General features: G+C 44.2%; 1 protein-coding gene across 11 annotated transcripts in view; it reads right to left on the bottom strand.

The window, feature by feature from the left end:
• Rbfox1 (RNA binding fox-1 homolog 1) overlaps positions 1-17909 on the bottom strand; it is a 1543972-nt gene that overhangs the window by 1235590 nt on the left and 290473 nt on the right. For all 11 annotated transcript variants that reach the window (XM_075941979.1, XM_075941983.1, XM_075941971.1 and 8 more), the window contains one exon: positions 3308-3370. The gene's annotated coding sequence lies outside the window, so the exon portion shown is untranslated. Of the gene's footprint in view, positions 1-3307; positions 3371-17909 lie in introns of those variants that run through there.

The following is a 17909-nucleotide window of genomic DNA, read 5'->3' as shown; positions in this document are numbered from 1 at the left end:
AAACAACTCAGAAAGAATAGTTCTGCTCACTATTTCAGACACTCAGTCCACTATGGAGAGAGGGCAGGGTGGAGAGGAACAGCTACTTCATGGTGGAAGGGGTTGAGGGGGGATACAGAGAGCTTCTCTTTTCTATTTTGTTTTGTCTGGATCCCCAGCCTAAAGAAGGTGCCACCTACTTCAGGTGGGTCTTCTCCCTTAGTTAATCCAGAAACACCCTCAAGGACACAGTTGCCAGAGATTTGCTTTCCAAATCTCCTGTATACTTCTCCATCCAATCAAGTTGATAATCAAGAGAAGGAAACATTGAAACAACTTTCCCCCATTAATTAATTCACGGATTAATAACTGTGACACGGCACACGTGAAAGCATTACCTGACAGGTGGGAGAGGTCAAGGAAACCTTCTGTTAGACATTAAATTTACAAGTTGTAGGAAATTGCTTTGAGGCCTAAGTTCAACCAATGAGCCTGCTAGCACGTGTTTCTTGTGACATTGTGTTTAGCAAACACATCACCCAGGGATGTAAAAAGACAGAAAAATAGACATTGGCTCATAGGAACTAGCTTTGTACACCATGCTCATTGGCCAGTTGTATTCAAAGGACGCAAATGCCAAAGAAATATCCCGAGAAACCTTAAATGCCAAAGGATAACCAGTGTTGGAAGAAGGAAATACAAGTGATTTCCGAAGCCAATGGCAACATCAAATCTGAGATATGTGTCAAGGTCAGTAGGCAAGTCAGGCATATAAATCCAAGCCACAATAAGGCTATCCCTGGTTAGATTCCTGAAGTTGCTGGGGCAGTTTCCTAGTCAGCCATGGATCCCATGATAGCAGAGAAGAGCACCCGAGGGTGCAAGGACATGGGCTACTCTTGCTGCTAGGGTACCTGCTCCCCAGGTGTGATACCAAATCGAACTCAATGGGATCTGGAATCACCATGGGGATAAATCTCTCTGGTCATGTGCTTGGGATTTCTAGATTAGATTAATTGAGGTATGAAAAGTCACTCTAAATGTGTGTGACCCCATTCCATGGGCCAGGGCTCCAGACTGAATGAAAGGAGGAAGCTAGTGGGACACTGGCATTCATTACTGTCCTCCACTTCCTGACTGCAGATTCAGCACAAGAGCTACCTTACCCTCTGGCTGCCACACCTTCCTTTCCATGATACACTGTAACTTCCCACTTGAACCAATCCCTCCTCTCCCAAAGCTGCTCTTCTCTGGTGCTGATCAGAGCAACTAGCAACGTAACTGGTCCACCTAGGAACCAAAGGACCTCCCAGAACTCAACTCCTCTTAATCGAATGATTTCCTGGCTTTGGAAACGGACTGGAGTTTCTAATACCACAGGCACTCTAGTCTCGGGGAAAGAAACTTAGGTGAGCAGTGGTTAGACACCGAACCTCAGCATCTGTGCGCAATGAGACATTTCCCCTGTCTCTTGTTCTTTCAAGTTTTTTTCTTTTAAATTATCATATCTGCTTGCTAGTACATAGTAAGGAGCAGTAAACTAATACTTCCTTTCCCTCATTAAACTGTGGCTGTAGGTAGGATACGTCATCTCCATAAAGAGATAATGTGAGCGCCATACACCACCGTACTGATTCTCTCAGGGACCACAGCCTCCCCTAGGTCAGCAGCTTCCAGACCCAGCACAAGACCTGAACATAAATTCATTTCTGAGAGGCAACAATTTGTATCATATTCTGAAGGCGAAGGCAGAGAGGGTTATGTTTCTTCTAAAACTCCATCCTTGAACACTTCATATTCTTATCTCTTGCTTGCTGTCCCAACACAGTGAAGGGAACAGGAGAAGGACGCTACTTGGAAGAAGATAAAGAAATAGGCAGGTTTAACTTGATGCTCTATAGCTCTGAACAGACTAAATACTCAATAGCTCCAGCTCCTTTTTAAGAAGCCGCTCACAGTTTTTAGGAAATACCAAAAGAGGACTTCAAATGCTTGACAAGATAGATGTGGTAGCTAGGGAATAGAGACGGAAGCTCTTTTACGATTAGAAACAAAAGCCTGGCTCTAATCCCCTGTGTGATACAAGCTTTAGCTGATCAGGGCGACAGGGAACATTCTGGTGGAGTAAAGAGCTAACACTGCCGGCAGTTTGCTTCTCCTTGTCCCCTCCGCCTCTGCATTTGCATATGTAAATTCCACAGCAAGAAACATTGCCAGGCAATTCTACCCAGGGCAAAAGTGTCCTTGTAATCAGCTAGCTCCTCACTGGTCCAGAGTTCCCTGGTCTCCAGTTCCACCTGCTCACTCTGACATGGGCTGATGTTTCATGAACCAACCATGTTAGACTCTAGTGCCCTTGGAAGCCGGATATGGTAAGTAATGAAGGAAGAGCCACAACTAAGAAAAAATAGTTCCTTAGAAACTTTGAGAGTTTTCACGTCTTCCTTTCTTCCTTAAATGATAACAATTTTATTCCCAAAACATGTTATTCTCCAGCAGAACTACTGCAGAGGAAAACCCAAGGCAGATTTCTTGAGGTCCTAGCCTCTCTGATGCTAGTGGATATTAAGGGAGAAAAAAAAGACATGGGGAAATTGGGTAAAACAAATACTACTAGCCTCACCAAAATGAAGTTCTTATGTGCAATGGCAAAGGAAGACAGTGAAAAAATAATAACTGGGTAGAAACAATTGAAATTTCTAAAACATCCCCCTGTATCTTAAAGCACAGATTTTTCTTCTACTGTAGTTTTATATATTGTGCCCACAGGTTCTGGTTCTAAAAGTACAAAACAAGTTGTCTTTAAAAGTCTCTGGAGCTTCACGGTCACTAACAAATCAGAGTGCTGGGTTTTCTTTTTGCAGTACTGCAGGGTCATTTGACCAGGGAAAGTGACACATTCTCTCCTTCTGAGCAGACCACAGGAAACAGAAGAAACCTGAGTGTATATTACATGAACTTTCCAATTCTGCCAGTGGAGGCTAACCCGCTGACATGCACACCCTGCCCACATTCACTGGAGGGCTGCGAGGCAGAGCTGGGATGATGCTCTACATGGCAAGCTCCATTCTTCCCTCTGAATCCAACACAGCAATGTCAAATGAAGAGAGCAGGCACACAGCAAGGTTTCTGTGGGAACTGTGTGGCATGCAGAGGACAGCCTGCTAGAAATGAGACCAAAGACACAGATGCATTTATACAAGGAACACTGCAAATGGGTTGCACTTACTGAATGCTGAGCCTGGCATGCAGAGGACAGCCTGCTAGAAATGAGACCAAAGACACAGATGCATTTATACAAGGAACACTGCAAATGGGTTGCACTTACTGAATGCTGAGCCTGATCAAGGAAGTTGTAAGTCCCACTTTCATGAGGTCTTTGAGCAGTTTCCTAGAGAAGAAAAGAGGAAGAACCATGAGAAAGAGGATCCATATGCCCAAGCTGCATTTGAATGGCATTTCTGTTATCCTATGCATGCCACTTCAGTTATACTAGCGCTAGTTGCTTCTAAAACAGTCCCTGATTGCATTGTAAGTTTACTATGGTGAAGCCAATAGGAAAACAAAGACTAGGTTCTTTAATGTGTGTACTAAATCTTTATATTCTCCAGCATGCAAGGTATGACTATTTTGTCCATTTCAGGAAAGGTCACTGTGATATGGAATTCCCCTCTGTATGCTGTGAATACCATTGGTTAATGAAGAATCTGTTTTGGCCAGTGGCTTATAGAACAATGGTAGGTGGGGAAAACTAAACTGAATGCCGGGAGAAATAAGGTGGAGTCAGAAGAGATGCCATGGAGCTGCTGCCAGAGGCAGACATGCTGGAACCTTGCTGGTAGGCCACGAGCCTCATAGTAAAATATAAAATACTGGAAATGGGTTAAATACTAGATGTAAGAGCTAGCTAGCTATACACTTAAGTGATTGGCCAAGCAGTGATTTATATAACATAGTTTCTGTGTGATTATTTTGGGAGCCTGGGTGGCCGGGAAAACAAACAAACAGCTTCCTACTATACCCTACACCTCTGGGCTCAGACTGTGAGTGGATATACTGCATAAAGCCTGGAACTTGATCACCAAATCTCGAGACATTCTCTGCTACTCTCTCAACACCGTGAATTCCAGGCCCTACACAGTCACAGGGAAGTTAGAGTAGTTGATATTCAGGGCTAATATTATGGATTTCATGAGCTAAATTCAAAGAAGTTCCAAATTTCCTTTCAGCCCCAACCCTTTTGGGAAGAAAGGAGAAAAGCAGAAATAACTGAGAATATACAGAGCTATGCTGTGATAAAGGGTGGGTGGCCTCCTTTTCTTTCATGTTTTTTTTTATTTAGGTAATATCTTTTAGCCAATGTGAAATCTCATAAACCAATGAACAAATATTCTTTTACCCACCATTCACCCATCTATCCACTTTCCTGCACATATGCATATTAACCCATTCATCTACTCACTTATCCATCCATCCATGTACTATTACTCCTTATGTTTATCTACCATCCACCCGTCTATCCACTTATCCATCAGTCCATAGACTATTCCTCCATCTATGTCTTTCACCCATCTATCCATTACCTATCCACCTCAACAAACATGAATCCATCCCAGCTTCCATCCATGCATGCATCTATCTGTCCACCCGCTCACTCCTATCTACTCTCACTTCCTATTCATCTAGCCAACTACCCACTAATTCATTCACCCATCCACTTACTAGTCTTGCATATACATAACTGCTCACTGCCCCATTCAACCATGCATCTATCTTTATGTACATATTCACTCCCCAATCACATGCCCACCCACCAATCCATTCATCTACCCAACACACTCACTCATCCACCCACCCACACATCATCTATTCATACCATCTGACCACCCACACTGATGCATTTATCCATCTGTCTGCTCACACACCAGCCCATCCTTGTGTGTGTGTGTGTGTGTGTGTGTGTAGGGGTGTATGTCACCTGCCCATCTCCCACTCATCTGTCTATCCACCATGTATCTATCTACCCATTCATCTATGCATCAATCCTCATATGTACGTATTTTCTACTTAAACACTCACCACCTATGCATCCATGCATTTACTCGTGTGTCCCTCTGTGCACCCACCCATCTTCCCCCACATTCACACCCAATAATTCACAAAGATCCTACTGCTGACCCCACACACACTGCCATTCAGCAATTAAGAATACATATTGATCTTACAGAGGACCCTGGTTCAGCTCCTAGAACACATGTGACTTATATAATTCCTAACTTGAGTTCAATTGTATGCAATGCCCTCTCCTGGCCTTTGTGCCCTCTTCTGACCTCTGAAGGCACCAGGCAAGCACACAACCCACATACATACAAGTAGGCAAAACATTCATACTCATGAAATAAAATAACTAAATCTAAAAAGAAAAAGTAAAGGGAAGTAGCTTGGCAGGAAGCTGAGACCTGGAAGATAAAAGGTGACTAGAGGACCATGATCCTTGAAGAACACTTGAGACAGTTCAGGAGTGAACAGCCAACTCCCAGCATTTTTTGACCTAAGTAGAAAGACAGTCTGATTTCTAGGAAGAGTAGAACCACTTTGAACCCTTTGTATGTCTCATCTCCATATGCAAATTTGTATGCATCCTCCTACTTATTAAAAGCAATTATCTCCGATACTCAGTCTCAAGTTTCCCATATGTTCCCTCCTTCTTGTAGTCTACTTATTTACGCTAACACCCAGCTATGTCATTTCTCTTCTGGCCCTTTGGTCACATCCTTCTCTCTTTCTGAGCTGCCTCCATCTGGCCCAATGTGAACTCATTCTTCATTGGCCACCCAAGAGTGCTCTCTGGAGATATCACGGGCCTTTTATACTCTATCAAATCTTTCAGAGGTCACTGTGGCTGCTAACATGTTCCTTTATCAGAGCATGATTGCATAATCTTTCTCACCCTTTGTGGACTTGAACTACTTACAGCTAGAGAACTGAGGCAGGTTTAATTGCACACCATAGCTTTGTCATCTGGACCACTGCCCAGGCACTTAGCAGCTGTTCTCCGTCTTGTAGTCTCAGAAGCAATTCTTCACTGACCCAAAGCATTGCAGTACTGAGGAATAAAAGTGACCTCCATCCCGGAAAAGGTTTTCTCTGAGCATCATGGTTTCCTATTATATTCTGGTGTGTGGTACCCAGATAATAGCAATTAATTTTATGTCTACGTATGTCTGCTGCCCACATCTCACCATTGGTTTTCAAACACACCCTGAGGTTGAAATTAATCTTACATTCCCTCTTTTTGCTAATAAGAATGTGTCAAATCTTCTAGGTAGGCTGCTATAGAAAAGCAAAGGCAGGGATTATTGTTACGAGGTGAAACTAGAAATAGTCATTTACAAAGACACAGACAGAACCAAGAAACAAGATGTTCTCAACAGATCCAGTGGAAAGATACAGACTGGGTGTGTGCATGTGCTTATGCATGTATGTACGTATGCATGCATGTGTGTGTGCAAGTTCATGTGTGTGTGTGTGTGTGAGTGTGTGTGTGTGTGCAGATGAAGCTATTTGTTCATTCATATGGAGGCCAGAGGTCAACCTCAAGTGTCATTCTTCAGATGCCCTCCACTGTTTTTCTGAGACAGTTTCTCTTCATTGGCCTGGAGCTCACCAATTTAGTTAGGTCGACTGTCGAGGGAGCCCTGGGGATTCACCCATCTCCACCTTACCTCTGCGGAGATTGCAAACACGTGCCACCATGCCCAGCTTTTTATGTGGGTTCTAGTGACGAAGCTCAGGTCCTCATGCTTACACAACACAACAATTTCCTCATTCAGATAGTTCCATAGCTCTGCTTTCTTAACTAATGATTTTTGTACACTCCCTAAAAAGCAATGGACATCCAGGGAGAACCTTAAACCTCAGAGGAACTGGCTGGATTTTTATCCTACCACAGAAGAGAAGAAGAGCTCGTGGGGGAAACCTTGGAACCCTTACCAGGCATATTGGAGGTGAATGCACATTCATGCATTAGTCACAGCCCACTGCACTCCACCCAAATGTGGGGACAGAGCAGAGGCGTGATTGCTTCCAAGACACTGCTGCTCGTGACCCAGGCTGTCAGTAGCTACTTTAATGTCTAAACATTTGGTTCCTGTAATGTTTTCTGCTTTTATAGACTCTGCTATCCACTGCCTCTTGGATGCAGGGGTGCTGCAAGGGTATTTCCTCCTGTCTCTATTCAGGCTGGCACTCATAGTCTGCCCAATGCCACCTGGCAACCCTCACAAAACATATTACTACATCATTTGGATCGTTAGTCACCACTTCTTGCTTTATTCCACATTATTTTAGGACATTTTATTTATTTCATTTTATTTTACACCTTGCATAATATACTCCTGGACCTCCAGCCTTACTGTTTATTTATCTGAGAAAACTTGTTCCCATTTTTGTGCATCCATTAATTCTAAAAGTGACTTCTCCTGCCACAGGGAGGTCACACATGCCACGACTTTGACCTGGGGTGCTGGTCCCACCTAGTCAGCTTTCACATGTCACTACCTCCTTATGGAAACACCCTGCAGAGTGGCCTCAAGAGCCCATTATCTTTCCTTCAGAGAACATTGCAAGTTTTCATTTTACATTTAATTTTAAAAGCATGCCTGTCCGCCACATGTTGAATGATGGCACTGGCAGCATGGTTTCTATCCACAGTCTCAGTTCTTGCTCTGATGAGAATCTCAAAGATAGGAGAGGCATTTGCCAGCATTCACCAAAGGCAGGAATGTCAGGAATACAAAGAAATCAAGGAAAGGGAGAGAGAAAGATGAGCTCGGTCCCCCTAGACAGCCAGTCTATGTGTGAGTGTGTCATGTATACAGGTGCATGTGTGTAGCTACACAGTGTGTGTGAAGTGTCATGTATACAGGTGCACGTGTGTATAGGTACACAGTATGTGTGAAGTGTCATGTATACAGGTGCACGCGTGTATAGGTACACAGTGTGTGTGAAGTGTCATGTATACAGGTGCACGTGTGTAGGTACACAGTATGTGTGAAGTGTCATGTATATAGGTGCACGTGTGTAGGTACACAGTATGTGTGAGTGTGTCATGTATACAGGTGCACGTGTGTAGGTACACAGTGTGTGTGAAGTGTCATGTATACAGGTGCACGTGTGTAGGTACACAGTATGTGTGAAGTGTCATGTATACAGGTGCATGTGTGTATAGGTACACAGTATGTGTGAAGTGTCATGTATACAGGTGCAATGGTGTGTATAGTTGCACAGTATGTGTGAAGTGTCATGTATACAGGTGCATGTGTGTAGGTACACAGTATGTGTGAAGTGTCATGTATACAGGTGCACAGTGTGTGTGAAGTGTCATGTATACAGGTGCACAGTGTGTGTGAAGTGTCATGTATACAGGTGCACGTGTGTAGGTACACAATGTGTGTGAAGTGTCATGTATACAGGTGCATGTGTGTAGGTACACAGTATGTGTGAAGTGTCATGTATACAGGTGCACGTGTGTAGGTACACAATGTGTGTGAAGTGTCATGTATACAGGTGCATGTGTGTAGGTACACAATGTGTGTGAAGTGTCATGTATACAGGTGCATGTGTAGGTACACAGTGTGTGTGAAGTGTCATGTATACAGGTGCACGTGTGTAGGTACACAATGTGTGTGAAGTGTCATGTATACAGGTGCATGTGTGTAGGTACACAGTATGTGTGAAGTGTCATGTATACAGGTGCACTGTGTAGGTACACAATGTGTGTGAAGTGTCATGTATACAGGTGCATGTGTGTAGGTACACAGTATGTGTGAAGTGTCATGTATACAGGTGCACGTGTGTAGGTACACAGTATGTGTGAAGTGTCATGTATACAGGTGCACAGTGTGTGTGAAGTGTCATGTATACAGGTGCACGTGTGTATAGGTACACAGTATGTGTGAAGGGGCATGTTCAGAGCTGAGGTCACTCCTCAGTGCTCCTCAGAACACTGTCCACCCTGGTGATTGCTTGTTTTTTTGGAATCGGGGTCTCTTACTGGTCTGGAACATTCTAGTTCAACCAGGCTGGCTGACCAATACAAGCCAGGAATGTTCCTCTCCACCACTTCTCCAGTACTGAGACTACAGTGAGCAACCCCACAGCTGCTCTTTTACCCAGGTTCTTGGGGTGGGGAGCGTGGCAAACCTAGGTCTTCCTGTTTACTGTTTACCAGCTGAGTCTTCTCAACACAAATGGATTGACGATTGAAAGGCACTTCTGCCCATGTCTGTGACATGGGTGACAACGAGATCGCAGAGGCTCTGACTTCATGGATGGGGCAATCTCTGATAGATTCATGACCAGGTGGCATGATTGGAGGCAGTAAAAGATGTGAGGTACAGTTCAGTTTTGAAGGATATAACCGGAATTGGTGTCCTGGGATCACCGACTTTACCCTGTGTGTATTTTCCCTTTACTTCTAATTTTTTTGAGACAGAATTTCTCTGTATAACATTCTGCTTTTGTAGACCAGGATGGCCTTGAACTCACAAAGATCAGCCTGTCTCTGCCTCCTGAGGCTGGGATTAAAGGCATAATGCCCAGCTTACCTTTGATACTTAAGGGCAAAGTTTTGCTACCATGTGCTATCACCACTATACTCTACTATACCATACCGCACGGTGGGTCCAGAGCTGCCACACACCACGGTCACCATACTGCACCTCACGGTGGGCCCAGAGCATATTCAAGTCATCCTTCTATTCTATTGTTTTGCTCAGGCTTTGGTCTCAGTGACTCAATTCATCTTGTGTCCCCATAATCAAAACACACACACACACAAAAAAAAAAAACTCAGAGGAGAAAGAATTTATTTTGGCTCAAGGTTTCCAAGTGTCTTATTCTTGCTTGGTGGAGAAGGTATGGCAAAGAAGCTCAGTCCACAGCGAGGAAGTGTCAGGCTGTCTAGCTTAGTCTCAAGATTGTAACTGATGTTAACATCTTGACTCTGTTACTCAGGAATGAGCTAAGCAGGGCTAGAATATGGCCAAAGCAGGAACTTTTCTCCCAGGAATTTGTACAGTATTTTAATTTTATTCAACTTCTACAAAATAACCCAAAAATCATGGGGTCACTGTTTTCTGTCATTTGTGCAAAAAGGAAGAGAAGAATCTGGTGCACCCAGAGCCATGAACAGAAGCAAAAAGAGGAGAGTGAGGAGCGTGGGGGCAGGATGCCTTACTGTCCTTCAGCATTCCCATTCTTGGGATTAGTGCCACAGTCTTCAGTGCTAACACTTCCTCTGGTGCTTTAGAAACACAAAGGGCCAAATGTTTGAGGGCAACCAGAAACTGCACAAGATGCTCTATTTGCTCAGCATTCAGGTAAACTAACAGGATCTCGAGCACAGCAATGATATTCTAGGTGCTCACTCTCCATGCTTCACAGAAAATCCTGTACACTGGTGTGTACAAGTGAACTATTTGGAATGCACCAGACGCTGCATCAACAGGTTCACAGTCACGAAGTATTCCCACCTAGCAGTTTATGATAGGCATGTGGTGATGGCAGAACCTGAATTCTGAGGAGATCAGCACTGATCAGATCTCAGAAGGAAGAAGGGTACTTCAGCATCCTTAGAATGGTAACAAGGCATCCTTAGATTGATGCCAAGCATGCTCAGAATGGAGCTGGGGCAAAGAAAGCTGATGACTCCCGGACTGTGACTGTCTGACCTGCTCAAGCCAGCTGTGCACAAGATCTAGTGTGACCTGGGTTCTCTGAAGGGTCAGAGCACCTTGAACTTTAGCCTCAGAACCATAGTATCATTTTCCTGCGAATTATAAAAAACAAATAAAAAAGCCTCTCCTACCGCTGCAGCCTAACATTGCACACAGCCAGTACAGCATTCGGATAGTCTTGGCCTTTAGAAGCTGACTTCTTTCAGCTCTCATGACTTTCCCATAACCCCACACAGATGCACGGTCTCTTGACTGAGTGTGGTCTACGGAATTGTCCTCCTCTGATGTTTATTTGCTGAAGCTAAGAACAAAACTCAAGAGCCAGTTGTTCTAAAAATAATCAGAATGCCCACACTGCCTAATGTCACCTTGACCACAAAATATCCTATCACTGATCCTGCCCTGCATCCCTCTTTCTGGTGGACATGCAGTTGAATCTGACAACTTCATGGAACTCTTGATGACCCCAAGCACATGAGAGGTCCATCTTCCTCACCCATAGAAACCAACAGGCATCTTAAGGTTCTGTCCATCACAGACGTTCATTTCTGTGTCTTTCTCTGCATGAATCAGAAGCACCTCAAAGGCTCAGGAAGTGGCTGGGGAGCTGACTTGGATAGCAATGTGCTTGTAAGCCCTGAGTTCAAATGTAGATGGAACTCATGTAAAGCTAGATACAATGGTGCTCACCTGTAACTGCAGTGCTGGGAAGAGAGAGACACAGAGATCTCTAGTTCTCACTAGCCAGTCAGCTAGTGAGATTCAGGATAGTGAGAAACCATCTCAAAAATAACCCCAGAAGCTGTATGACTACAGAGGAACAATATCCAATACTGACCTCTGTCAAACACACACACACATGTTCATATGTGCATCTACACATATGAAAAGTGAGAGACCCTTCCTCGAAAGGCAAAATAGAGAGGACACTTGAGCACATAATCCGAAGTTGGCCTCTGGTCTCTACACACATGCACACAGTTGTGCATACACACTTTCACATAAACAAACACACATGTGATTACATACACATGCATACACATGTATGCACATACATCTCAGGTTGTTTTATCATGCTTGTATAGCATGAACATTTTAGTGTAACCACTCCCAAATCAGTAAATAAGGTTTTAATGTCACAAGCCTGTGTTAGGGGTCAACACGACACCTGGCGGGTACTATATGCTCATGGAAGATCTCTGAAACCATGAAAGTTTATGGGAAACCTTTCTTACTGATGTAATACAATGGTAGATGCTCGCTCAGGGTGGATTTGTCTTGTCATTGTTTCAATACAATATATGTCCATTAGTCTGTCTGCTGCATTTAATACAGTGGTGCTCACTCACTGAATAGGGGTGTAGAACCATCTCTAGAGGCTCGGTATCAAGACTGCCCCCACTTTACTTTCTAAGGAAGCAAACTTCCACCCAAAGCTCCAGGGATCCCTGGAGCCTGGCAATATCACACCCCATATGCACCCCACTCAGCCTCATGTTGGTGTGTTTAATTTCCTGTCTTGGCCTTGTAGGAGATTGACACTGTTTGGGCTGTAGGGTATGTCCTGATTAAAAAGAATCCTCCCAATTACAGTTTGGCACGAAACTCCTGTCACACACTCTCTGCCACCAGACTCATCTTCCCTGTCAGCAACAAGCATTCACAGTGCCTAATGGCAAATGAAAACCCAAGGGATGAGTTTGGGTCCCCAGCTCCTAGACCACACCAGATCTTTTAATTTGCACTGTCTGTCAAAAGGATGTGGCTGTGTGCATACTCCAAAGAATTCCTCAGACTGGATCCAAGGCCAAAAAGAACTAAGATATGAAAGCCAATCTCTGAGAAACTGCATTTGAACCCACCAGAGATGACAGGGTTCGCAGAAGGCAACGGCCCTTTTTAGTCAGCTCCAAACTTGAGTGAGTCCCACTATGAAAAGGGAGCTGAACTCTAGGGAAATTTCAAGGCATCTTGATAATATTTTTTCTATCATGTACATAAGACAGAACCCTGGTTCAAAGGAAGCCACCAAAACACCTCGCAAGAAAATATACACACAAGCTCTGATTATTTCAGTCTCTGTAAAATTAAAACTTTCTGAGAATGGGGGACAAGGATGAGGTATGTGGTTTAGACTAGGAAGTAAAGAAGTGAAGTTTAGGGTGTTTCTTTAATCAGAGAGGTGCCATGGCTCAGCTCTGGCAATGCACGGAAATGCTCGTGGAATCAAAGAGTGTCACTGGGAGAGGGCTGAGCAGTCGCGATCAGGAGCAATGGTGACAAAATCCCTGGTGTGCCTCGTGCCTCATGTCTGTTCTCACTTGCTTATTTTGTGCATGCACAAATATTTCCATTGTGTGCTTGCACATGTGTGAACGAGTGCCTTTTCAGACACGTGTGAGCATGTGGGGGCTAGAGATTCGCAGCAGACTTCTTCGATTGCTTTGCACCTTTCCTTTTCTTTGTGTTTTTTTTTCTTTTTGTACAGGGACCCTCACTGAATCTCAAGCTTGCTGTTTGGACTAGACTAGTTGGCCAACGAGCCTCAAGAATCCCCCTGTCTCTGAGCTTCAGTACTGGAATTGCAGGCACATACCACCTTCCTGACTTTTATCTGGTACTGGGGCTTGAACTCGGGTCCTACTGCCTCTACAGTGAACACTTCACTGGCTGAGCTATCTCTCCAGTTCCTCAGATATCTGTCTGTCTAAAAGTGGTGCTTGTAATTCCACCACTCCAGGATGCCTGGCTAAAGATCCTGCTTTTAGGCTCAAGAGAAACTCCACAGCATCAACCAAGCAACTGCTACTCTAGCTGAGCCAGGCTCCATGGACTTCTGTGACTAATGACATCTATGGAATAAGTCATCTAGGTACAAAGAAACAAGAGCTAGGCAGAAGGGCTGTTTCGGTCCACAAAACTATGCTCACTGAGTATGTATTTCATCAGGGATGAAGACTAGGGATTGTAGATTGCCTCCACCCAACACGTTGGTTTGTCAGTAAAGTTTTATTGGGACATGGGAATTCATTATGGCAGTTTCCCTGCTACAATATCATGTACTCAGTAGTCCACATGTTCAACAACCCCCTCCACATAGCTCTTTGTAAATAGTGTCTGCCAAACTCATGTATGGAGGTTTAGATAGATTCACACACAGGTTCCAAAGAACCTACCAGGTGGCTCCAAATTTTTGCCTCTGCTACACAAGACTGACATTTACAAAGTCATGCTCAGAAGCATACAATCATGCTTTAAAAAAGAAAACCCCTGCACCTCAACCGAAGAATAGATAAAGAAAATGTGATACATTTCCACAACGGAATATTACTCAGATGTTAAAAACAATGGCATCATGAAATTTGCAGGCAAATGGATGGAGTTAGAAGAAATTATCCTGAGTGAGGTAATCTAGACCCAGAAAGACTAACATGGTAAACGGATATTATCTCTTAAGCAACAGACAACCATGCTGCAATCTGCAGAGCCAGCAGAGCTAAGTAACAAGGAGGGATCAAGGGGGAAACACTTGGATCTTCCTGGGAAAGGGAAATAGGATAAATTGTAAAGGTGGACTGAGGATGGGTGCACTTGGAAACAGATGGGGATGGGAACAGGAGGGATCAAGTGGGGGAAGTGGGAGAGGAGAGTCTAGAATAGATGGTTGGAAAGGGGGAAGCATTTTGGGGTGAGGTACAAACCTAGTGCGATGGAAACACCCAGAAATCTACAATAATGACCCTAACCAGGACTCCTAGCAATGGGGGATTGTAGCCTCAACTGGCCATCTCTTGTGACTAAGCAAGACTTCCAATAGAGGAATTGGGACACCAACCCAGACACATAACCTCCGACCTGCAATCTGTCCTGTCTACGAGATGTACTCAGGTGGTGCAGAAATTCTGGGAATGGCCAAGCAATGACTTGTCTAGCCTGAGACAAAGCCATGAGAGGGAGTCCACCCCTGTTACTGCTGAAGCACTAGGACCCAGATGATGGAGAGTCCAGAGACCTAGGATAGAACCAAATGGGACTGGCAAAGAAAATGCCAATGTAATGATGACTAACGATATTCTGCTATTCTCATACATTGGTGCCCAGATCAGTGGTTCTCATACAGTACTTAACCAGCAACTGATGGAAACAGATGCACTGGCCCACAGCCAAACATTAGACAGAGCTCGGGTAAGGAAGGGGAAGAAGGTCTGTAGAACTGAGGAGTGGAGTCAAGGACACCACAAGAAAACCCACAGAAACAACTAAACTGGGGCTCAGAGAGACTGAGCCAAAAACCAGGGAGCTTGCATGAGACTGACCTAGGTCCTCTGCATGTTTGCTGCAGTTGTGTAACTTGGACTTCTTATGTGACTCCCAACAGCGGGAGCAGGGGCTGTCTCTGACTCTTTTGCCAGCTTTTGGGACCCTATTTCTCGTACTGGGTCTCTTTGTCCAGCCTTATATGAGATGAGATGCCTACTTACTGCAGCTTGATAGGACATTTTTGTTTGGAGGTCTGCCCTTTTCTGAATAGAAACAAGGGGAAGAACAGTGGGGAGGAGAGGAGGGGAGGGAGGACAAACTGTAGTTGGGATGTAATAATAATAATAATAATTTTAAAAAGAAAAATCCCAAATCTCTCATAACATCTTATGTGCATATACAGTTTTGTGTTAGGTCCCATTCATGGCTAATCTCAGGCACATGAGACCCAGGCTCCATGGGTTGGACATGCCTAGAATAGTCACAATGCTAATAGTCTACAGTTGGTCTTAGTGGCTTCCATACATAATCTTAGCACTCAGAGACTGAGGCAGGCCAATCTAGACTACGGAGTGGGTTTCAGGCCAACTTAGACTATAAAGCTAACGGGAGGCTCAGAGGAGACCTCACAGGAGCTGGCAGAGGTGGTGGGATATGATCAAAATGTTGTATACACATGTGAAATTCAGTGACAGTGTGTGGCTTGGCCAGTTTGTGGGGCCACTGGCAGTAGAACCAGTACTTATCCCTAGTGCATGAACTGGCTTTTTAGAGCCTATTTTCTATGGAGGGATTCCTTGCTCAGCCTAGATACAGTGGGGAGGTCTTGGTCCTGCCTCAGTGTGATATGACTTTTGTTGACTCCCCATGGGTGGCCTCACCCTTTTGAGGAGTGGATGGAGGATAAGGAGGTGGGGAGCGAGAGGGAACTAGGATTAGTATGCAAAACAAAAAAGATTGTTTTAAAAAATAATAATTTTAAAATCAAAAGGCATAGAAAGTTATTTTACTTGAATATACTTAATCAGATTATTACTAATTTATATTATGAAATAAAGCTAATACATGGTAAACTCATCATTGTTCAATAACATATTATTTAATAATCATTATTATTTATATCTTTAAAGATTTGTAAATTATAATCTAATTAGTACTGGGTTATCATAGCTTTATGATTAAGATATAAGTGATATAAATTACTCATTACCCAGTTAAACACTGGGCAATAATAAATCAGTAGCAGCCAGCCACTTGGCAGTTTATATACAGAAGTATACCCAAGTATAACCACGCTCAGTCAGTCCCCTTTAAAGGCCACATTGGTAACTTTTATTTGGTAGAAAGTAACCTTTGGATGCCCAGTGTCATGATAAAGGAGGCATGGCCCCTGGAGCTCTGTCCATGGTTTGAGCACCCAGTAGCAAGCCCTGTTACTTCAGAATGGCTAAGAAAGGAGAGGTCCATGGCCGGAGTAAATGGCCGGACTATATCTAGCCCCATCTTGAAGGTCCTATGACTGAAAGCTAGACTCAGACCCAAAGGGGCCACAAGCTTCCAAAACATTGCCTGTGGGAGACATTTCATCTTCAAAACATAACAAGAGTATTGAACTTGGCCTTTCAGGATCTGAAAGAATCTGCCCCGGGTCTTACAGCTTGGAAGTAACACAGCAGTGATCAAAACACAGTTTCAAGTAGCTCTAAAGTTCATGCCTTTAACCTCAATTTAGTCTACCTCTCTTTTCAAAACCAGCTTGGCTGTCTGCTATCCGGAGTGGCTCTGAGGTGTGGCCTCGGGCCTATTTCTCATATCCCTAAGTTCACAAAGCAGTGTCTTTGTAATATCCTACCCCAGTCTCACTGGGAATACAATTTCACAATTCCTGGCTCTAAAGGCCTTTGATTCCTTAGAGAGAAGAACCAGAGTAGGGCACATCAGAGAAGCGGGTCTGTGCATTCCTTCAAGTAGAGTCTTAGGTTGAATAAGAGATTAGATGACTCTGGGCTGGCTATGGGCCTTAAACATTATCATTAGGAGATGAAAACACTCCTGCCCTGGACCACCAGAACGGATGACATATGTCCAGGGAAAGACTTGAGATTTCCAAGGAAACGTTCATGAGATGATGTTGCATGAACTGACAGACTCCAGTGTCTCCAGTGACACTTGTAGTCAAGACAGCCAATGCATCTCATTTGTAAAGAAATAATAAAACAAATTTACCTCAAAGAGAGATTCAAACTTCTACAAACATGTGATACAAGAAGTTACCCTCCTTCAAATGCATGCGTGATAATGAACAGACATCGAGGCCCCGGCAACCTAGTGATTTCCCAAAGTTGAGCCTGGAGAGGAAGGCAAAGGAGTGTGCGGTGGCTTCCACCCACACCTCACCTCTCAGCTCTCACACTCTCTCCCTATCACAGTTTGCCCTCGCCATCCCTAACGCAAGCCTAAGGACAAACTCCCTTGTGCCCACCCACACGGAGATGACACAGCATTAGAGAGGCATCTTGCCATTCTCTGTTCTGACAAACTGCTTTACACAGACGTGGACTCAAAAGGTCCCTTTCCCTAGAAAATGCACCGCACCAAGCCCAACTCTTGAAATATGCTCAGCGTTCACCACACACTGGCCCCACGAACAACGAATGAATGAAGAACTCCAGGACTAACCCACGCTCCCCTGCAGCCCACAACAGCTCCCTACTGTCTGTCCTTTTCTAAATTCTTCATTGAAGCTGACCTTCTGCCCTCTGTATGACTCTCAGAGGTCAGTGAGAACACAAACCACGACTGTAAGGACGTGGACAGTTGCCAAGAGGCAGAGTCTGCCCTTGGAAGTCATACCACTGAGTGAAATCCTCATTCAAACCCTTGCTAGCTGTGTGGCTTCAGGGGACATTGGTGTCTGTGCCCAGTGCTCTC

This window comes from Microtus pennsylvanicus, chromosome 11 (genome assembly GCF_037038515.1).
Source record: "Microtus pennsylvanicus isolate mMicPen1 chromosome 11, mMicPen1.hap1, whole genome shotgun sequence".
Lineage (NCBI taxonomy): Eukaryota > Metazoa > Chordata > Mammalia > Rodentia > Cricetidae > Microtus > Microtus pennsylvanicus.
This window is presented reverse-complemented; position numbering and strand designations above follow the sequence as displayed.